A 22,498-nucleotide genomic window follows, 5' to 3' on the forward strand; every position below is an offset into this window, starting at 1 on the left:
GAATTATTGATATATTTTTGTTTAAATATAATGTTTCACTAGTTACTTATTCAATTCCCTCTATGTTTTTCTTCTCTAACATGTGAAAATAATTTTAAAATATTTTACCTCTTCTTTTTGGAAGTTACATCTTGCTCTCTTCTTGCATTTTTTCCCTAGAGAATATTGTATACATATTTTAACTGTAAAAGCCTAATCATAACAGATGTTTTAAACCACTTCCCACATGTAATAAAGCATTTACTACTAATAAAGCAATATGAAGACATTATGATACTGATGATTTCTCAAAAATCATTCAAAGCGCGCCCTTCACAATTCACTTCCTCTACTCAAACTCTATAAAATATATTTAATTTTTTATTCATTTGAAATAAATGTGATGACCTAAACCCTCCTCTGGGCAATAAGATGCAAGAGGAAATTTGAGGGCTAATTTTCAAGGAAATTATTTAAAACTGTTAACATATTTGTCAATTCACTTGGCAGCCCCTCTGCTTATTTTCATATTTTTTTAATCTTTCCTGAATAATAGATGGAATACTTGGCATGTGGCAATCATGAAAATGAAAATCATATAGTGCTAGAAGAAGATCAGTGGAGTCTAAGTCATTGGTAACATCAAGGTAAGCTTTGTCCATTGTGGGTCCCTTAGTCTAAACTTTTTGATTCTTGTGAAAATCAACTCAGGGATTGTGACAGAGCAGCGCCAATATGAACTAGCTTTGGAGTCTGCTCCAGGAATTGGTGGAAGGTTCTGGGTGTGTCTAGGTAGGTATCAAAAATATGACCTTGGAGTTTACGTCTCATCTCCTCTAGCATCCTCTCTTGCACTTTTCCTCTTTTTTGCTTCTTCGCTACTATGAACTAAGCAGCTTTTCTCCACCATGTCTTTCCTCTATGTTTCTATGTCTTTTCCTTGTTTCTATGTTTCTATGTCTTTTCCTCTGTGATGTTTGGAGCCATCTGAATGACTCAATCCCCTAAAACAAAAGTCAAATTAAACCTCTCCTACTTTATGTTGTGGTTATTAGGTATTGTGTCCAGCAAAGAAAAGCTGACTAACACAAAAAATTACTACCAGAAGTGGGGTCGATGCTGTGAGTTTACCTGGCCATGTGGTTCAAAAGCTTTTAGATCTACTTCATGGAAGACTTTGGAAACCTTTGCAATATGAGCTAGAAAAGTCCTAAAATGCTTTAAATGAGCTCCATGGGTGATTCTCATTTGTGCTCAAAACACCAGAATGCTAATAGAAATATGGACAGTAAAGGCCAGCCTCAAGAGGTGTTGGTTGGAAATAAGGACTACATTGGCAGTTAGACTAGAGGTCACATCTGTTACACTCTAATGGAAAATTTGTCTACATTTGCTCATGTCCTGAGACTTTGCAGGAGACTGAGATTAAGGACAGTAGACAAATTAATCTGGAAGATGAAATTTCAAGACAGTCCAACATTTAGGTTGTGGTATGGATACTGTGAGCTGTTTTTAAACAGATTTCTAGTGAAACTCAGGGGCAAAAGTTAGGTCAGAAGAATGTGAAAAACAAACTAGGACCCAGAAGGCTTCATGTATAAATACGGTGCTAAAAGATTGAAGAGATTAGTACCACTAAAACAAAATCAAGTACTTAATACAGGGACAAGAAGAAACATACCTTGAGGGCATCTCAGAATCAGCTGGACCTCATTCATCATAGGCTCAAGAATGTAAAGTGAAAACTTTTTATTTGATAGGCAAGTTTTTGGGCCTCATGCTCCAGAAGGACCTCATAGGGAATTGGTTCCACGGGACCCTTTTCACAGCCATCTAGGCACTCAGACCATTACTGCCATGGTTCAATGGGGGCATGACTACTCCTCACCTCAAACTGACAGCAGATCTTGATGTCATCCACATGATGGTCATATTAGCATGCAGAATGCCAAAGCTATGGAGTCAGGGTGGCTTCCACCTAGATCTCAAAGGAAGACTTATAATGCCAGGCAAGGAGCCCCTGAGAAGGCAGTGTGTGATGCTCTAGGATTAAATCAAACCTACAGGGGAGATCCTAGGATATCAGAGGTGCTAGACACATGGAACATTGACTCAGGAAAGCTGTAAGCCATGAATAGGAGCCAGCCCAACTGAGAGACTCTGTGAACTACAACCAACAAAGACATAAAGATAGTGCCATGCATAACCATTAGAATTCACATTTTGCCATCATATGCCTCAGATGCCAGATATGGAGCTATAGGACTTAATGTTTGCTCTGTTGTGTTTAGTTTTGCTTTAGAACTATTTTTTATTTCTGTTTTCTTCTCTTTTAGAATGAGAATGTTCATCCTGTGCCCTTGTACATTGATATTGTGTAACTTGTTTTTAATTTTTACAGAGAGTCACAGCTAAGAGTTTGTGTCAAGTTTCAGAAGAGTCTTGGACTTGGACTTTTAAAAATGTTGCCATTCTTGAGACTTTGGAGAAAGGATTATTGTATTTCTGCTTGCACACAGGATAGCTGTATTAGGTTAGATGGAATTATGAACTGGCCACTGTCTTTATTTAGAAATTAAGTATAGTTTAAGTTATGTTTGGGGTATAAATTGACAAGCTCTGTGATGTGGCAGTTAGAAAAGAGTTTTAACTTAGATTATCATTTTGATTCACTTAGAGATTAGTGAAGGACATTTTTGGGTTAGTCTAGGTGGCTCATGGAGATATACCCCTGGAGTCTGTGTCTGATCCCTTGCCTCTTCCCTACTCTGCTTCCTGGTTATCATGAACTAAGCATCTTTGATCTGCCATGGCCTTCCAACACAATGTTTCTGCCTTAGAGCCAGCCAACCATGAACAAAATCTCCTAAACCATTAGCTAAATTTAATCTCTCTTCCTTTAAGTTGTGAATGTTGAGTTCATCAAAGGGAAAGCTAATACAGACACAAATTATTGCCCAGTTATTATCATTATTTTCTGTCAGTGTATCATAATTTATATTTCTACCCTGCCATTCAGGCATGTAGAACAAAATCTATTTTCTTCTTCATTGAGAATTTTCTCAGTTCTCTAATTTTCTTCATAGTGATCCCAGAACAAAGAACTGCCTCACAGTTAAATATATTGAGTAGTTAAATCCAATGTAACAACTACAATTTGTGTGCTATCAGTATTTCCCTCATTATGTAAAATAACCCACTTCATCCTTCTCAATAAGCTACAGTGTCCCAGTGTGTATATGCGTGTGTGTGTGTGCATGTGTGTTTAGTATTCAAAATATACAATGAATGTTAAGGTAAAAGATTACAGTAAAACACACATTGTCATTTATCCACATCAAAACACTATTTCTCACTTCCAACACACTAATTCCATTGTTCTTGCCACTTTGAAGCAGTTGTGGAAGACTTTTTTTGTGAATGTGTCTCAGAGGTGTGATAAAAAATACAGCAAATGGTGCTGCCGTTCAACAGAAAGACACATGTGTAAAACATTACACTGTGTCTTCTTCTACCTTACTTGTTGAATCTGGCATCATGCAACTTCTGGTTCTTCCTGAAAGTCAACAGACCTTGAAAAGTGCCTTTGTTGCATTCTAGTCACCAAGACAAAATACATAACACATACAATTTAAAGAATGAGAGGTTTATTTGAGCTCACAGTTTTTAGAGGTTTTAGTCCACAACTGGCTGGCTGCAAGGTGGAAACAGCATGGTGAAAGGGTCTAGTGCAGAGGAAAGATGTTTGTGACATGGTAGCCAGGGAGCAGAGAGAGAAGGAAGGGGTTGATGAGGGAGATACACTCTTTCAGGTCAATTCTCCAGTGACCTCCCTCCAGTGAGGCCCTACCTCCTAACAGCTCATTCAGGTATGGATTCATCAGTGGACTGATCCACCGACGAGTACAGTGCACCCATGTAGACATTACCTTACAAAAGACTCACTTCTGAACACATGAGGCTTTAGGGGAGCATCATGATCTAAATTATAGCAAAGGGTAAAGTCTTGAATCAATTTGGGACAGTAAGGCACCCATGACAGTACAATTAAAGACTCTCACAAAAGAGGACTTCCAGGCCTGCTTTAGAAATTAGCAAGAAGTATGAGATATATGTGTTGAAAGCAGGAGGGAGTGTTCTGAGGGGGGTGAATGGCAATGTATCTTTTATTTTAATAAATATTTAACAATTAATTATTCACTGTACTTTATGATCATATCATGAAATGAACTCTGAAAACCTGGTTGCCCAGGGTAGGGCAGGTAGACTATATGCAAAAGGACACACAGAAATATTTTAGAAAGGATTGAACTATTTTTCTGATTATAGGTGTTGGCTATATGCATTTTTAAGATTAGCATAATTCAAAATATTATGTACATAAAATTGATAAAAAAGGTCATCTGTAAATGCACAAATAGTAATAGTCAGATGGGTTGGATTGCTATATAAGGAGATGAGGAAATTAAAATACATGTAAATGTACAGTTTACTGAAGGAAAAAGAGACAGTACAGATAGAACATTAAAACAAGAATGCGTATGATAGCCAAAGACCTCACAGGAAGAGGTCCTGAGAAAACAGACCTCAGCTCCAACTGTGTGCACAGGCTGTGCAGATATTTTTCCTCTCAGGTCAGGAACAATCAATTTGTACACAACCCACTTTGGGGATGGGAAATCCATAACTGAGTTTTGACTGTGTTACCTTATATTCAGCTGGCCACATAAATTTATCCTTGCCTTATAATTAGTCCCAGTGGAAGAACTCTCTGAAGTTTTCCCTAAGGCTAGGTACAAATCATTAGTCTTGATTTACTGATTAGACAGTGCTGACAAAGTAATACAAATCATCCCCAAATACTTGCGACATGTGGTTACAAAACCACAGTTCTAATAATATATTTCCTGATTTGATCAAGGATTAGTGTTGTGTAGATACTTTAGTGACACAACTCAGTTCAATTCTGGGTCTGATGGACTAAATCCTCACAACATAATAAATACCAGCTTAATGAATATCAGTAACAAAAAGGGAAAACTAAAGACCACTATACAAACATAATGAATTATGTAAGAAGTACTTGCTCTGCACTATTCCAAAGTAACAGAGAGTGATAACCCTAGACTACCATACTATGCGCCAGTTTTGGTTAACATAGTACTATACAAGTGAGGATTGCCTGTAACATAAGTATACAATTGTAATATCAGTTATATAAACCATGAATTTTTTAAATTCCACTAACTTTGATCATACTTTATACTACATTAAAGGGTTAGTTAAATTAACTAAGTCCAGAGTTTTTATAGCTTGATTATTGATTCAAACTTGAATTCAATCTGTCAGTAGAACAGGCAACATATAAAGCAAAATAATCAGCCATTTGTGGTCATTCATTTCATATTCTATAAAAGCACTTCAGGATTTTTTTTAAATACATGTAAAGCACTGGACATATGGAGACATTCAATAAAAGGCAATTACAGGGATGTCTTCATAATTAGACAGTTTATGTACACACATAGGACCTCAAGCTTAAAAGGGCCTAATACTTGCTTCAAATCTGTGCTGTCACCATCTTGAAAGTCTTAACAACTTGATCTATGACTGTGAACCTGTGCTTTGTAAATGATATCTAAATTGGGTTATAGGCTGTGCTCACTGTATTTGCTTTCTCTTCTTTCACATATAGCTGGTAATATGCCATGAATGCAGAATTCTTGCAAACTGAAGATACGTGAGAGTTCAGGAAGGTTCAAAATGTATCAAAGATAAGCATACTGCATCTACAGCTCAAGCAGTTACACTGACTGCTGCAAAGAGATGGTGCTTTCTAATCGAATGATAACTTGCTTTGAATGCAGGAAAGAAGATAAATGTTCCAAGAGACATGCATGACAGGAAACACCAAAACATCCTTTCTGACTCATGCTACATCCCTCTGTTATTGGAGCCATACCTCCCTCATCTTTTAATCTTTCCTTACTGGGCAGTTACCTGGAGAGTTCTGATAGAATGTGCAAGTATCAAGAAGTGAAATTAATGCCATTGAGCTACTTTATTGGACAGTTTCTCTATCCTGGAAAAAAATGGAATACTTATGCATGCGTAAACTGTAAAATATGAATCGTGTAATTTCTGTGATTTTATATACAATTCCAGTGGCTGTTACATTTGCATTAGAAGTGCCATTACATAATATAAAGATATATATAATATGTTCTATAACAGATTTTAATTTTTCTTTGTTGAACAACATAAAATCAAGTAAAAAACACTATGACAAGTCAAGAATAAAACTGTGGAAGAAACTACACATGGTGGTGTGTGACTGTAATCTCAGCACTCAGGAGGCTGAGGCATGAGAATTGCCTTGAGTACAAGGCCAAACTGGGCTACATAGTGTGCCTGCATTACAGAGTGAGACCTTGTCTCAAAAAACCAAAAAATAAAACAGTGGAAGAAAGACAAATACTAGTACTTTTAATGACATTTCCACCTGCTTTATGAATGAGGAAAAACATATATTTACTTTTCACTGAGCACAATAAGTAAAGTGGAAGACTCTTGTAGGCATTATTCTTAATAGAATGCTGTTGAAAAATAAGTAACGAAATTCTTACAAAGAAATAGATAAAAAGGACATCATTCAATCCACACATCTTTTTTTTAATTTCTTGAAACTCAAAAAGGAGATATAAAATGATGTGATTAATAATTCAACTGAATGTCTATAAGAAAAATCTGCAAGAGTAAATCTTAATAGTTTGTTTTGTTTTGTAACCTAACCTGAAGGGTGGGTATTGGCTTGCAGGTCAGTTCTGAGAAATGGAGACTTTGGTGATTGAATGTTTCCTTGGTGATGGGTCTTTTTTTCAGATGTATTGTCTTGGTAAAGGCAGAGTTGAAAGCCTTGGATAATGATTATTTACTCATTCTGCTAGCTTCAACTTTTCCACGGTGTTAATAATTTAAAGGTCAGGTATGAAAAGATGGTAAGGCAACATTAAAGGGAGGTTTAAAATATATGAATAGGAAATGTGTGAAATATCATTGAATAAATGTCTTTATATATTTAAGCACTGAAATAATATAAACTTGGTTTAAATTCCTTTCAGAAGAAATATATAAATATATTCTGGATATGATTTTCACCTATAGAAAACACTGCTAATCAAGCATGGATCATGTTTTTTCCTGTGATAATAAATCTTTAGATATGTCGGACAGGTATTGGATTCTCTTTACGTAAATTTTATAATGATCGGCTTTTTTTTTCTAATAGATACTTTCTCATTTTATTTTGACATCCATTAAAGTTTGGTCTCTTAGTTAATTTTTAAATATATATGCATGTGTAGCTGGGTATTTGGCCCTCAAAGTAGATGTAGACACAGTCTGGAGAAAAACTGAGTAACATAACAATTTGACCTTGAAAAGACTATCCAAGATCTTGAAACAAGAGAGTGTATCAAGAGGAGTCAGTTTAGCACTTATCTTACTGCAAATAATAGGCAATATGAAGTTCCATAAACACCTAAAAAGAACTAGAATATGAATGACTTTAAATTCAGGCCTTTAGTACCACGAAATTCCTTTTGCAATAGGATTGATTTTCTTTCTGCTATGAAGACAGTAAGGGTGGAAGCTTCTAGGGAAAAGAACCAAACAATACCTTTCCTTGTGAGCTTATATGATTAGATTGGACCTACCTAGACAATCCAGAATAATCTCCCTATTTTAAACTACCTATTCTTAATTCTGAATGTAATATTTTCTTTATCAATTAAGATATTGACAAGGTCCAATAATTAAGGTTTGTGCATCTTTGGGAGATTACCATTCTACCTCCCATACATGTATTCAACAAATAAACATTAAATTAAATCAATGGAAAAGCTGATAACTTCAAAGGGAAATTTGTTCCTAAAACACTTGTGAAAAACTTGTAAACTTACAGCTTCTGTTATCACAGACCTAATCTAACCTGAAAAATGTTATATTTTCTGACCTCTGATCAGAACCTCAGTAGGATCTCTCATCTTTCTGTTGATCTCAGCTATTTCTGAGGATTCCCTGGGGTTTGTTTCATCTCTTTGTTTTCTTTCATTATCCTCCTCTAATTTTATTTTCTTCAATTCTCTGGGCTGTTCCAAGTAGCTACTGTGCCAACACATTTACTTCTGTTAAACAATATGTAAAGGGATTCCAAAAGCAGCTATCATTTACTTTCACCAATTGCATCAAATTTTGCTAATATGCAGATTTCTCTGTCAGCTATTACCATCAGTATAACCATGGGTGGAGTATTATCAGAGGACCTGAATGTTATAGCAATCCCATAAAAATGCTGGAACATTGACATCATTAGGTAAACACTAACATCATTATCACAAAAACTTGCATTCAATTGAGGAAATGGGAGAACTGCCTTTATAATCTTAAAAAATACTCTAAACGAAATGGCACCTCTTTATAAAGATGCAGGGAAAAGAGCATTGAACCGATGCACCAACAAAGCAAGGAACACCAAAGACTGTTGAACCTACTACAAGTTAAGAGAATGAACCAACCAGAGCAGTATGCTGACTTTTCCTGAGAGAGTATAGAGAGAAATTTTAAAATCAAATTAGGGGCCTTTCTTCAATATCTAAGATCATCATTTTCTCAGCAAACATTAGAGAATTCATGGTGTTTTTTTGGGTTTTTTTGAAGTAATGTGATTTGTCCTATGAAGATAAGGAAACTATACTCCTTGCCTTCAAATTGCTTACAGTTTATATCAAGATATAGAGAGAATAATACATGCTTGATAGAGCAGAGAAGTCATAAAGATATTTTGCAGTCACTTTGGGAGGAGAATGAATCTTAGTAACTTTGTAAGCTGTGACCCCAAGATACCAGATTCAAGCCAAAGAAATAGACAAAATATTACACTGATCTAGGAATAATAATTACAATCAGTTATTGAAGGTCTTAGAGTTTTAGAAATGTATTCACATAACTATCTTACAGTAAGAGTCATGGTTTAAGTGACTTATACATGAAGAGCTATATTTGATACGGCTGGGAAGTAAATCTGTTTTAATATTTCATACCAGACTTACAGGAAATTCCATATAGTAAATAATTTACCTTTTAATCTTCTCTTTCATTTTAGTGTTAGTAAAAACGGAAAGTTTTTTCCTTTCAATGTAAACAATAATCATAATTATACTTAAAATAATTATGTACTATTTACTGATTTCTATGGTGGGATCTAATGCAGGGTCATATGCTACATCTATTTATTCTGCTTCTTTAGTTTCCTTTAGTAGAGTTCCTCAGTCTTTCCTTCTCTTATTACCTTGACATTTATTGAAGAATGTGAGCTATTTATTTTGTAGAATGCCTCTCAATTTGGGCTTGGCTTTATGCTTATCCATGATTAGACTTATGATTAGACTCATGTTAAGAGTCTGGCCCGATATATGGTAGTTGTGATGTTGGGTCCTTCTAAAGAAACCTAAAGCCAATCATGGATTCTAAGTACTGTTTATTCTCCACTAAATGAAAGAAATCCTTGGAGAAATGCCTAATTCAAGAGCCAAGTCAGGAACTATTTATAATGATCTTAGAACAACTTGCTATGGTGTACTTCAAGGTAAAGAAATATTTAAGTAATGATTGTTAAATATCGAAAAAACACAAAATCTAATTTTACTGGATTTCTGCCAGAAAAATCTGTGAAAATTTAAGCATTAAAATAAGTAACAATAACAATGAGTTATATCTTTGTGATTATTCTATAAGTCAATTAAGCATAAATAAGTAAATAAAGAAAATACAACTGTTCTTTTTATGTAGTAGAAATATTATTTTTCCAATAAAAATTATAAGGCCCAATATTCTGTCTGAACCACTTAGCATTTATCAACACACAAGAGCACAGAGATTGGTGTATAGTAAGCATTCGATACTATGTAACTGTTTCCTATACAAATACTTGAATGAATAGATAAATACTACATTCCTACTATAATTTCACTTTGGAAAAACAGGGAGACCTTAACCAAAGCATTTTATGTTTTTAAATCACAGTTACTCATATAAAATAAAGGCTAGTGGTATCTTAACTACTTGAAATCTGGAACAGATATTCTCTTTATATTCCCTGCAGATTTTATGAGTCTGTGTAATTCAGTCTGCGTGTTCTTTGAAGATACTACGTGCTATGTCCAAATTCCTGCCTTGGTCTTTCTATCACTGCAAGGAACTATTCAAGACATAAATTAATATTTAGAAATATGTTATGCAATGTTTACTTAGGTATAATTGAGGTGCACCTGTTTCTGATTCACTGATACATTTTTTGTTTCATTTGAAACTTGTTTGGTATTTACATATTTCACATCAATTGTTAAGTCTTGAATTCATATAAGTTTGGCCAAAACCAAGGTTCATATTTCGTTGCCTTCTCTATGTAAAAAAAGTGAACTGTAATTAAAGTCATTTATAATTAGAGATTTAGGATTACAGGAAACTGCACAAGTGAGAACACTGAAAGGCTTATAAAATATTTTCATTACAAGAGTAATTTTGCTGGTCATTTATAATTAGCCTGACTTTTACACTGGAAGCCAATACAAAACTCAACATATTTTATGAAATTTTTTTCTTTAAAAGTTTCACACAGTATCAGGAAATGAAAGGTCAAATCATTATGTGTGTTATTACAATGGGGGAAAATATATGAATTAAGATATCCAAGGTAACAGAAAATTAAAGTCAAAGGAAAGATAAGCAGTAGTAGTGAGGAATCTTTGAACTTTGAGGCCAAACATCAAATCTAACCTAACTTAAGCAGATCTAAAAGTGTGTTGAAAAGATTGTGAGGTATTTCATATAATTTAGAAAAGGGAATGTAGATGGTATGTGGGCCTTAAAAAATGAATTCAAGGAATACAATATTATTAAAAAAACATTTCTCCATCTTGAAAATTCTGTCTCTCTTTATTGAGGAATGGAGCCAATAGTTGAACTCATATTTATTTGACTCTAAGTAGATGTTTATGTTTCTCCTTAAGTTAAATTAAAAGTGTCCACATTTCCATTATAGACAAATTATGAAAAGGACTAATAAATATTTGAAAAACACAAAAGCTTGATTATAAAAGATAATTAAAGGAAAACATGGAAATAGAGCTTTTGAAAATATAGAGAGGCAGAAGAGTTGGAAGGAGGGGAGGAGAAGGGAATAAAAAATAATTAAGACGTGTTAGGGCCAGCGATTTAGTTCAGCGGTTTTGTCACCTGCTGTGCAAGCTCAAGGTCCTGAGTTCAATCCCAGGTACCAAAAAAAAAGATGTGTTATGTACGTGTGCAATTTCTCCACTATGAATGTAATCATTATGTACTACAAACATGTACTAATGAAAAAGTGAAGAAATTTTAAATTTTTTAAAAGAAATTGAGTTGTTCTCTACTTAAATATTTTTATTGTAATTCAAGTTCTAGTCATAATAATTTAATAGGCAATTGATTTGACCACATTATAAAAATACTTTAGCATCTGAAATACAGCTTATGGATCACCGGACAACAAGCCGCATAGACCTGTTGCTTCTGAAGGAAAGGAGGAAAATAAAAATGAGCACTCTGTCATACAAACGGACATCTACTTTCAGAGATTGGTTCAGGTGTTCCAGGGACAAACATTGAAGATTCAGGACAAAGATAAAGGGCAGTTGAAGCTCAAATAGCATCAGGATGGAGACCCAGTCTCCACCCTATAGTCTAAATGTAAAGATGACCTCCTTCAGAATTCTCTCTTGCTGAGAGGTCATTCTTTGATTTAGATTAGGCCTCCCTTTAACTCATTCGATGGGATCTACCCACATTACAGAAGAAAATCTGCTTTACCCGAAGTCTACCTATTTAAAAGTTAATCTTATTCAAAAACACCTTCACAGAAATATCCAGAATAATGTTTGCAATATATGTTGGCTTAGGTTCACATCATGGTTCATCTATACACATACAAAATATTATCACAGAGTAAAATTCCGAGAAAAAAATAGGAGTGTAGCCAATTTAAGTAGACAGAGATTGGGAAACTGAAGTTATCTGGAAGTTGCAGCCCAGATTTATGGAAAGAACAAATCTACTCAGAAAAAATTTGGAAATGATTGTGTTCTCCTTAAATCTTACTGAGATGCACACAAGGAGACTAAATCTCTACAAAGTTGGGGGATAGAATTTAGGAAATCTATACACAAAGAATTCTAAGTGCTCATAAAGGATTGTAAATTGTTCATATTTCCAATATCCAGAGTGAAGTATACTTACTGATCACTTGAGGCATTCAATTGGTACCTTGTAAGGATAGATTCTCAGTATTATATTATCTGTGTCAGGCAGCTTTAAGTTACTGTGACAATCAAGCCAGAAGGAGGAAGGGTTCATCTCAGCTCATAGTTTCAGAAGGTTCAGGCTACGGTTCCTTGGCTCTGTAGCTTTGGGCTGTGGTTGCATGGTGGTGGGTGTGAATGGCCTAGGAGGTCAACTGACTCCATGGAAACTGGAGAGCAAAGACAGAGACAGGAGGGGCTGAGATTCCAAAATGCTTTTCAAGGCCATACCTACAATGACTTCCTTTCGTGAGTCCCTAGCTCTTAAGTGTGACTCCACCTCTCAATATCACCATAGGCTGAAGACTGAAACTGTAACATACAGGTCTTTGGGAGCAATTTCATTCAAACTACCGCATATACTAATTTATTAATATGCAAAGGCTACTGTGGAAACACCTTGCAAAACATTTTTTTTTTTTGAGACAGGCTCTTGCTATGTAGTACAGGCTGGCCTTGAACTTAACTCTGTAGCCCAGGCTGGCCTTGAACTTGTGGGAATCCTCCTGCCCAAACCTCTTGACTGCTGTGATTGCAGATCTGTGCCACCATGCCCAGTGACTACAAAGACTTTTAAGACAAAGCCTAAACATATTAAATTTAATCTAAAGTAATTTAACTTTCCACTAGAACAAATCCAACCTTTTAACAACAAAATCCAGACAATCAATAACATGAAATGAAAATGCCAAGTATCTAATTAGAAATTATTAGATATACCAAGATGCAAGAAAAAGTGACTCACAGTCAGGAACAATTAACCAAAACAGACTCAAAACAGGAGAAATGAGTGAAATAGGAGACAAGAAGTGAATCTGTTATTATGACTGCATTCAAATATTAAAAGAAAATCAAGAAAATAATAAAGAAAAGATACACAACAAGTAATAACATTTGTTATTCAGAAATACAATGAATAAATAAAAATTTACTGAATTAAATAAACAATAAATTATATACTGCAAAATAGAGAGAAATGAAGCACAGAGATAAAAACTGAAGAATGAATGGAATTTCCATAAACAATATAATGTAATTATACATACGTGATTGTATTACATATAAATGACAGAAACATTTTATTTATTTTTATTTATTTATTTTTTTTCCAGTAAAAGGAATAGAACTCAGGACCTTGTGCTTGCCAGGCAGGCATGGTGCCATCGAGCTACATCCCTGGCCCATCCCTTTATTTATTCTTCAATGTACTTTTTTGAAGAAACATTTTATTTAAAAGGCAAGAAAAATTAAACTAGATTTTTAAATAACAGGAAACAACCATATCATCTTTATCTCTCTATAAAACATGTAGAGTTTTAAAATGGATTAAATACATATATCATGCAAAAAATAATAGGAAGGAAGCCACTACAGAAAATGATCTGATGGCATCTGGTAACTTAATCACAGAATTACCATACATCCTAGCAATTCTATTTCTGTGTGTATACACAAAAGGAGCACTCTTGAAAAACAACAACTCCCATAGAGTATTCCCATGAGTTTTGACAGCAGCTTATTGACATTAGGCAAAAGGCAGAAACAACACAAAGGCCCATCAATTAAGTTAGTGGGCAAACAAAATACAGTGCATTAAATACATACAATGGTAACAGAGAAAACTGGAGGTTTGGGGCATAGGATTAGTACCTACTACTAACTGTCTATGTGGAGATGTTAAGGACACAGTTTGATGAACAAAATCTGGTAGGAAAAATTTGATAGTCATGATCATAAACATTGTTTTCAAATCCAGGAGACTAAGTGAGATAATCACAGTAGTGAGTGAAGATAGAAAAAAGAACTTCAGAGACTGAGCCATTGGTTCCTTCTGGATGACCAAATCTGAAAAAAGAGGAGGCATCTGAAAATGAGGCTGAGACAGAGAGCCAGATGTGGTGGGAGAAAAACAGGAGATTTGGGTAAGAGCAATGTTAGAAAATATGTAGTTAGCATTCTTTTAAAACATTAACATTCTTTCTATTCCTTTCATGAAGATTTTCATTATTACCAGAGAGCCATGGTTTATGTTTCACACACAAAAAGTACATACCTATGGAGGCTGTAGATAAGGATTAAAATCTTAAAATTTCAACTTTAATGGTGTGATGCTGGTCATGTTATTTATATATGTGGAGCTATCTCTTTTTCACAAGGAAAATTTGAATGATAGATCTATAAAATGCATACAACTAATAAATTTTATTTTTACCATTTGATATAAAATAGCCTACCTCTTTCAATTGTCCTACTTACCAAAAACAACTCTGTTTCCTCAACGTTGAGCCTGTTTACCCTGGTAGAAGAAATCATATGATTATTGTGTTTATAATTTCTTAATACGTATTTAATTCTTCCAGCAGAATTGAGTTTTCTCTTGTTTACCAGAAGGAAATATTTTGGTTCTTTATCTTAAATGTTTACTTCTGGGATATTATAGGAGATATAGTTTGTCACAGGCCCTGCTATTTTGTTTCAAATGGAAAAGAATTCATTGTTGTGAAAGTTTACAAACAGAATCCTGAAGCGCCCAAAGCCTGACTTGATATTAACATCTGGTTAAGCACGGCCTTCCAGTAGCCTTAAAGGAGAGTTTCCCTAGAAAGGAAAGCAAAGTATCAGTGGCAAGAAATGGAAACTATCTTTCATATCAATAATAAATCGGTGTGGGTTTTTAAACAAAATATCTTAGCCCAGATCGCTACAACTAATTGCCATAGATTGGGTGGTTTTTGTTTGTTTTTGGTACCCGGGATCAAACTCAGTTCCTTGAGCTTGCGCAGCAGGCGGCGAAACCACTGAGCTAAATCCCCAGCCCAAGATTGGGTGTTTTAAAAAACATTTATTTCTCACAGTTTTGGAAACTGGGAAATTAAAGATCAAACCACCACACTGCTGGGTTCTGGCTTTTAAAGGGCTGGTTTTTCTTCCCCCTCCCCCTCCTCCTCCTTCCTCCTTCCTCCTCCTCCTCCTTTTTTTTTCTTTTCTGTGTCTTCACCTGGGAGAGAAAGGGAGCAGCCCAGGGAGGAGAGGAGAAGGAGAGAAGGAGGGATGGAGAGGGGAGAGAGGAGAAAGAGATTGCTCCAGTATCTTTTTCTTTTTATAAAGGACTCTGATCCCGTCTTGGGGCCTCAGCCCTCATTTTGTCCCCTAAATCCAAGCACCTCCCAAAGTTCGACCTGCTGATACCATCACATTGGACGTCAGGGTTTTAAACCCTCAAGTAGGGGTTGGACAGAAACACTCAGTCAATCCATCAAAACACATGAGCTGTACAAACTCAAATCTTAATAGACAAACTCCCCTTACACCTTTCTCGGCACTAAGGATGATCAGGATATTTTTCTTTCAGATTTCATATGTTGCAGATTTAGCCATCTTTACTATCTAACAAAATGTCACTCTTTCTGTAACATGTATCTCAACCAATTAGAAATATCGGATTCTCCTCATTTTATAATGTTTTATAAACTGATTCTCTTGGAACACTTTATCAGCTACCTAAGAGTAGAAACAACCTAGGGATACATTTACTTCATATCATTTAAGCTTAGTTACTCAGAAATATGTATTGACTCAAAAACACTAGAATGTACATTTGATTTCAAGCACACCGAATCTTCACTTAGCCCATATCTGGGGGCATAAAATAAATCTCAACCAATCTAAACTACTTCAAATCTGTTGAATGTTATTCTCTGAACATCATGAACTAACAATTAATAACAGAAAGAAAACAGAAAAATATTCACACTTGAGCACTGATAGCCTATAGATGTCGCAAAGAAAATTTAAAAAATACAAGTGAATGAAAATAAAAGCACAACATCATCAAATATGTGAAAATGCACCTAAAGCTTTAAATCAGTAACCAAAATTCCTACCTTAAGAACCTGAAAAAAAAAGAGAGAACCTGGAAAAATTAAAACAAAATGTAACAAAATACAAAGAAGAAAGAAAATAACAACACAGGTAATAATGAAGAAAATTGATAACGAGAATATCATTGAAACCAAAAGATAATTCTTTGGGGACAAAATCAAATAAAATTTATAAATCTCCATCAAAGACCTACAGAAACAAAACCTAGTGAAGATATATTTTCAGTATTAAGGATGAAAGACAACACTATAGATCTTGTAGTTATCAAAATGAAAATGAAAGAATAGTACAAACAAGTACTCTTAACAGATATTCACTGTAGAATTGCAAGCTACCCAAATTCAATCCGGATATGTTGGACAGCCCTACTAGTCCTAAAAGTTTGAAAGAAGTTCAACCAGTAATTTAAAAGCTCCAGCAGGGGCTGGGGCTTTAGCTCAGTAGTAGAGCTATTATTTAGTATGTGCAAGCCTTAGATTCAATCCCCATCATCAATTTTTTTAATTCCATAAAAAATACATAAAAGCGGGCCGGGGATTTAGCTCAGTGGTTTTGCCGCCTGCTGCGCAGCGCAAGGACCAGAGTTAGATCCCAGGTACAAAAAAAATAAATAAATAAATAAAAGCAACAAAACATAAAAGCTCCCTCAGAGAAACCAGACTTAGATGTTTTCACTGAAGAATTCTACACATAAAGATTTGATATCAATCTCGTGAAATTCCTTCTAGTACATAATAAAGAGAACACTTCTCAGTCTACTTTATAATGCTACTGCTAAAATGGTATCAAAACCAGACAAAACATTACAAAAGTAAACGTAAAAGAGGGGAAATACCATGCACCAATGATCTCTCATGAGCTTATATGTAAAATTCCTTGACAAATCATTAGCAAATTGAATCCATCAGTGTACAAAATAATTTAAAGATTGTTGCACATGGAATTTTTTCCAGGTGTGCAAGCCTGGTTCAACTTTAAAATCTATCAATTTAATTCACCATATCAAGCTAAAAATAAATATCATGTGATTATATTAATAATGACATTACAAAATAAAATGAGATAAGACATTACAAAATAAAAATAAAAGGGGGAAATTACCAGGCACCAATTATCTCTCATAAGCTATAAGTAAAATTTCTTAACAAATCATTAGCAAATTAAACCCATCAGTGTATAAAAGAATTTAACATTGCTGCACGTGGAAGTTTTTCCAGATTTGGAAGGCTTGTTCTACTTTAAAATCTAGCAATTTATTTCACCATATTAATCTAAAAATAGATATCATGTGATTATATCAATTGACAAAGAACAAGAATTTTAAAAGATTCAACATTAATTTATGATAAAAAAAATCCCAGTATTTCAGAAATGAGTTACTTCAATTTAATAAAAACTCTTCACCAAACCTTATAGAAAAGATTAAATAATTTCCCTCCAGGATGGGGATAAGATCAAAAGTGTCCACTTTTATTACTCTATTGACCTGGAAGTTCTAGACCATGTAATAAAATTAGAAAGCAAGAGGCATCTGGATTGAAAAGGAAGAAATGAAATTGCTCTTGTTTGCGTAAGATATGATTGTGTACAGTGACAAATGTCAAAAAGTGTATTTTTCCACGTTATGGAATTTCCTTTTTTGTGAAGTGTATATTTTGTTGAATACACACACACATTTTTTAAAAAGAGTACACTAAAATGATGTAATTATTGTGCCTGTGAATGTGGTTTGCTGGGATATATCAATATATGCATCCAGGGCACCCTGATCAAATCCAGGCTTCCTTCGTCCCTGCTTCCCCCCGCTCCCAAACTTGTCAGCCATGAATAATCACCATTCTACTTTTATAAAATAATAGAATATTAAATGAGTTCAAAAAGATTACAGGATTTATGAGCCAGATGCAGAAATCAACTACATTTCCACCTACAAAAAGCAAACCTGGAAAACATAATAAAAAGCACAGTATCATTGCTCAGAATACAGGATAAATTCTTAGAGATAAATTAAATAAAACATAAAAGTGATGTACCATAATCATGGATTATAATACTTAACAAAATAAAAATATCAGTTCTCTATACTGTTCTATTAATGCAATCCTATAAAATGTGTTATGAAACTATACTCATATTTAGATGGTTTATAGGCAATATCTATAGACAGTGGCATTTTTAAGTATTTGTAGTTATAAACTTTCATAATTTACCCTTATTAAAGAAATTTCTATGTTTCACACAGGTGTTAACTAAAAATAAACATTTTGCTAGGTTCAAGAGGTTAATAAAATATCAGTTGGGCTTAAGTAGCCTTTGCACTTGGACTGATTTGTTTCTTGGCCCTTTTCTAAAAATGTTATTTAACAGTATTTTCAATGTTGGAAATCCTGATATCTCTTTCCTCAGTTTTTATTTAATGGTAGTACTAACAGAAATGACAGAGAATAGTTAACAATTAGCAGGTTTTTTGATTGAGCAAGTCTGGAAATGTCTGATAGTAGATGTAGAGATCATTTTGAAGTATTTTAGGGGGAACAGATGGCAAAACCATTTATTTTTAAATGTTAAGAACCACATAGTCTTCACCTGATTTTCAAATCTTAGATTGAATAAAGAATCTAGATCTTTGAAACAAAATAAGTCTAAAAATCTGCCAATAACATCAAACAAAATCTGAATAAGTTTATTTAGGACTGTCTTTACTCAGATGTGGACATTCTTCAAAATGTGCCTCTTGGGCCGGGGATTTAGCTCAGAGTTTCCGCTGCCTGCTTCGCAAACACTAGGTCCTGAGTTTGATCCCCGGTACCAAAAAAAAAAAAAAGAATAGTCAAAATGTGCCTCTCTTTATTTGCTTGAATTGAAAACCCTCTTTATTAAATCTATTAACCCTCTTAGTTTGAATGAGGAAATGACATTTCTTTAAGTCAATTTATTTTTATTAGTGTTCTCAAATATGAGCTAATGAGTAAAGTGAGGTAATCTAGGCAACACAGCACAGTTGTTTTCATAATAAATTTCTGTACATTATTTGTTTGAGGTTGTACATTCTTGAGGGCATGTTTTACATGTGAAACTTTTCACTTCCAGAATAATATTCCTTCTGTGCTTCAGTAAATCAGGTGACATTCGCAAACTGAAACTATTCTCAACAACAACAACAACAAAAAGTTAACTTGAAATTGTTTCCAGTAGCTGATAATTCTAGTGATACATGGCAACTGGGAAAGAGGAATAAAAGATGTCATAATTCTGTGTCTACTCTTCAGTCACTTCTATATGCCCTGGATTTATCCTGGGATCTCAGCACAGCCTCTAGAAAAAGCACATACTCTACAACTCATTAAGCATTGTAGAAAGATTATTCCTCCTTCCAAATAAACCCAGTAAATTTCAAAGATTGAATGCTATGAATGGTGGACCATTTGTGGGTCCTTAACCCATTTATCTGGTGTAGGGTATGTGGGGGTTTGATAGAATGGCCACAAACAGTGTCAACCTCATCCAAATTCACAGGTGCAGAGTGGCACTGAAGAATTTTCTTGAGGAAAGGTGAGAATCTATTACTAAAAATAGAAAATAACTTCTTGGCTGGCGTATCTGCTCCAGCCTTCCAAACAAAACACATCCAACACAAACATCTTAATTGAAGGGGTGAAAGCAATTAAATTTAAAAAGTAAACAATCAAAGTACACTCGAGTTATATTTGAACGAGCATTGGTGGATTTATAGTTCTGCCACTTTCAAGCTCTGCACACTTGAGTAAATGGCGTAAGATCTGTGAACTTCATTTTCTTTTTGTTTCTTTTTAAAATTTAATAAAATATAAAATAATACTGTAATGAAAGAATTGTGCACAAATAAAAATCCAAAACTTTTTATGCTTTGGAATTAATGTAACAGTTCAATGAGTTTGCTAGAATTTAATCAAATTAAACATAATTTTATGGTTTAAGGAAAAGTTCAAAATTAAATTTATAAAATATACCATCTAAGTTAGTGTTAAAGATATAAAGCATGCAGAGATAAATCTTCCCATTAATATGTATAAGACCACTAAACAAAGCCAGGCTTATTTGATTATACTTTAAATATAATAGGATTATCTTTTTTCTAACTACAATTCTGTGATGTTTTAACAATGACACACAGTAATGCAACCATTATCAAAATTAAGACAGTGAACATTTACATCAACCCAGAGAGTTTCCACATGGCTTTTTGTAGTCTACTTTCTCCACATCCAACCTCTGCCTACAACTATGTCCTTATATATCAAGTTATTGGACTACTACAATGTGTAACCTTTTGAATCTGGGTTCTTTCACTTAGCAGAGTGCATTTCCAGTTTGTCATGATGTTACAAGCATTAATAATTACTTGGGTTGTAGTTGCTAAATAGCATTCCGAGGTGCAGCATTCTAGTATGTTTATTCAATGAATAGTTGATTGACATTTGGAAATTATAAAAAGTGCAATAAACTTTCCCATACAGATTTGTGTGTGAACATATATTTCATTTTTTTCACCTACATCAAGTGATCAAATAATCAAATGATAAATAATCAAATAACCAAATGATAACCAAACTGTTATATCAAATAATAAATGATCAAACAATCAAATGATAAATAACCAAACTGTTATCTTCCATATCTTTAGCAATGTAGACTCCAGCTATGAATGTATGAGTTCCAGCTGCTCACCAGAGCCTGGTATTTGTAGTCATTTCTACTTCAGTCATTTCAATAAATATGCAATGATTGCTCATTGTGGTTTTAATTTTCTATTTTCCTTATAACTGAAGATAATTACCATATATTTATGTCCTTAATTGGTATTTCTACATCATCTTGGTGAAGTTTTTGTTCAAAATTTTTGCACAGTTTTAACTGGGCTCTTTTCATATTATTAAGTTATAATATTGCTTTATGTACTCTAGATGACAGCCCATCAGAGAAATATTTTTGTAAATGTCATCTTGTCTGTTATTTTATTTTCTTAATGAGGTTTTTGAAATGCAAATCATTTAGTTATGAGGAAGTGTTATTTGTCACTTTCAAAAGTTCCTTGATTTCTGATTTTTCTGTTGTAGCTAAAAAATTTTTGCTTGACCCCCAATTTTTTCCCCTATAGCTTCTCTTATGTGTTTTATTTTTAAGTTTGATACTTAGGTTTGTGATCCACGGCTGGTACATTTTTTTTGGCGTGAAGTAGAACTGAAAGTTGTTTTGCATAAAAATAGTAAATTGTTTTAGAAGTATTTGCTGACGTGGCTGATGTTTTACTACTGGCCTACTTTGTTAACTTCCTGAAAAGTAATTAACCATATATGTATGGGTCTATCTTTGAATGCTCTATTTGACATTATTCTGTACATCTAACTTTTAGCTAAATCTAACTGTGATAGATTAAACAGTGATAATAATGGTATAAAAATTTAAATATTTTAGGATTTAAATATTTTAAGTAGTTATATAATTTTACATTTAGACATTTTACAACATACCAATTATATAATCAGAATGTTATGTAATGTGTAATTATAGAGCCACATATAATTTTGATGTACATATTTTATACCATTATATGGGTGTCAGGAAAATAATTTAAATTTCTTTGAAGAATGCATGGGATATATAAAATTGTATTTTTATCAACCAACAAAGGCATTTCTTTTAAAAACTTTCAAGTACATGATTACAGACAGAAAACATCCTGTGATCAAACCAACATAAAGTAAAATAAATGAACCAAGAATTTGCATTAAGAAACTAGAAAAAAAAATAGGATAAATTTAAAGTAAACAAAAAAGTGATTTAGTAAAGATGAAAGACAATATATTAATATTATAAAATTATATATTTCATATACTAAATATTGTAGAGAATCAAAAAGAAGAAAATGTGTAGTTAATTCCATGAGACTGGTAAAATTTGGATATCAAAACTAAATAAACATAATAAAAGCAAATTACAGAACATTATTTTTATATACATAAATGCAAACATATTGAATAAATTGATCAAATATAATCTAGCATTGTGTATATCTATATGTATCACCAGCCAATGAAATTTACAAGAAAAAAGCAATACTTAAGTAAAGAATTATCAATGCCCTTAGTAATTTTAACACAATGAGTTGAGACTTATTAATATTAGCTCATTAAATATAGATACCTCAATAAACTCAAAATTTCTTAATGGCTAAATTAATTAAAATAACATTTTAACACAGCTGA

This window comes from Heterocephalus glaber, unplaced genomic scaffold (genome assembly GCF_053883595.1).
Source record: "Heterocephalus glaber isolate CG9 unplaced genomic scaffold, H.glaber_assembly_v1.0 deba00001504, whole genome shotgun sequence".
Classification (NCBI taxonomy): domain Eukaryota; kingdom Metazoa; phylum Chordata; class Mammalia; order Rodentia; family Bathyergidae; genus Heterocephalus; species Heterocephalus glaber.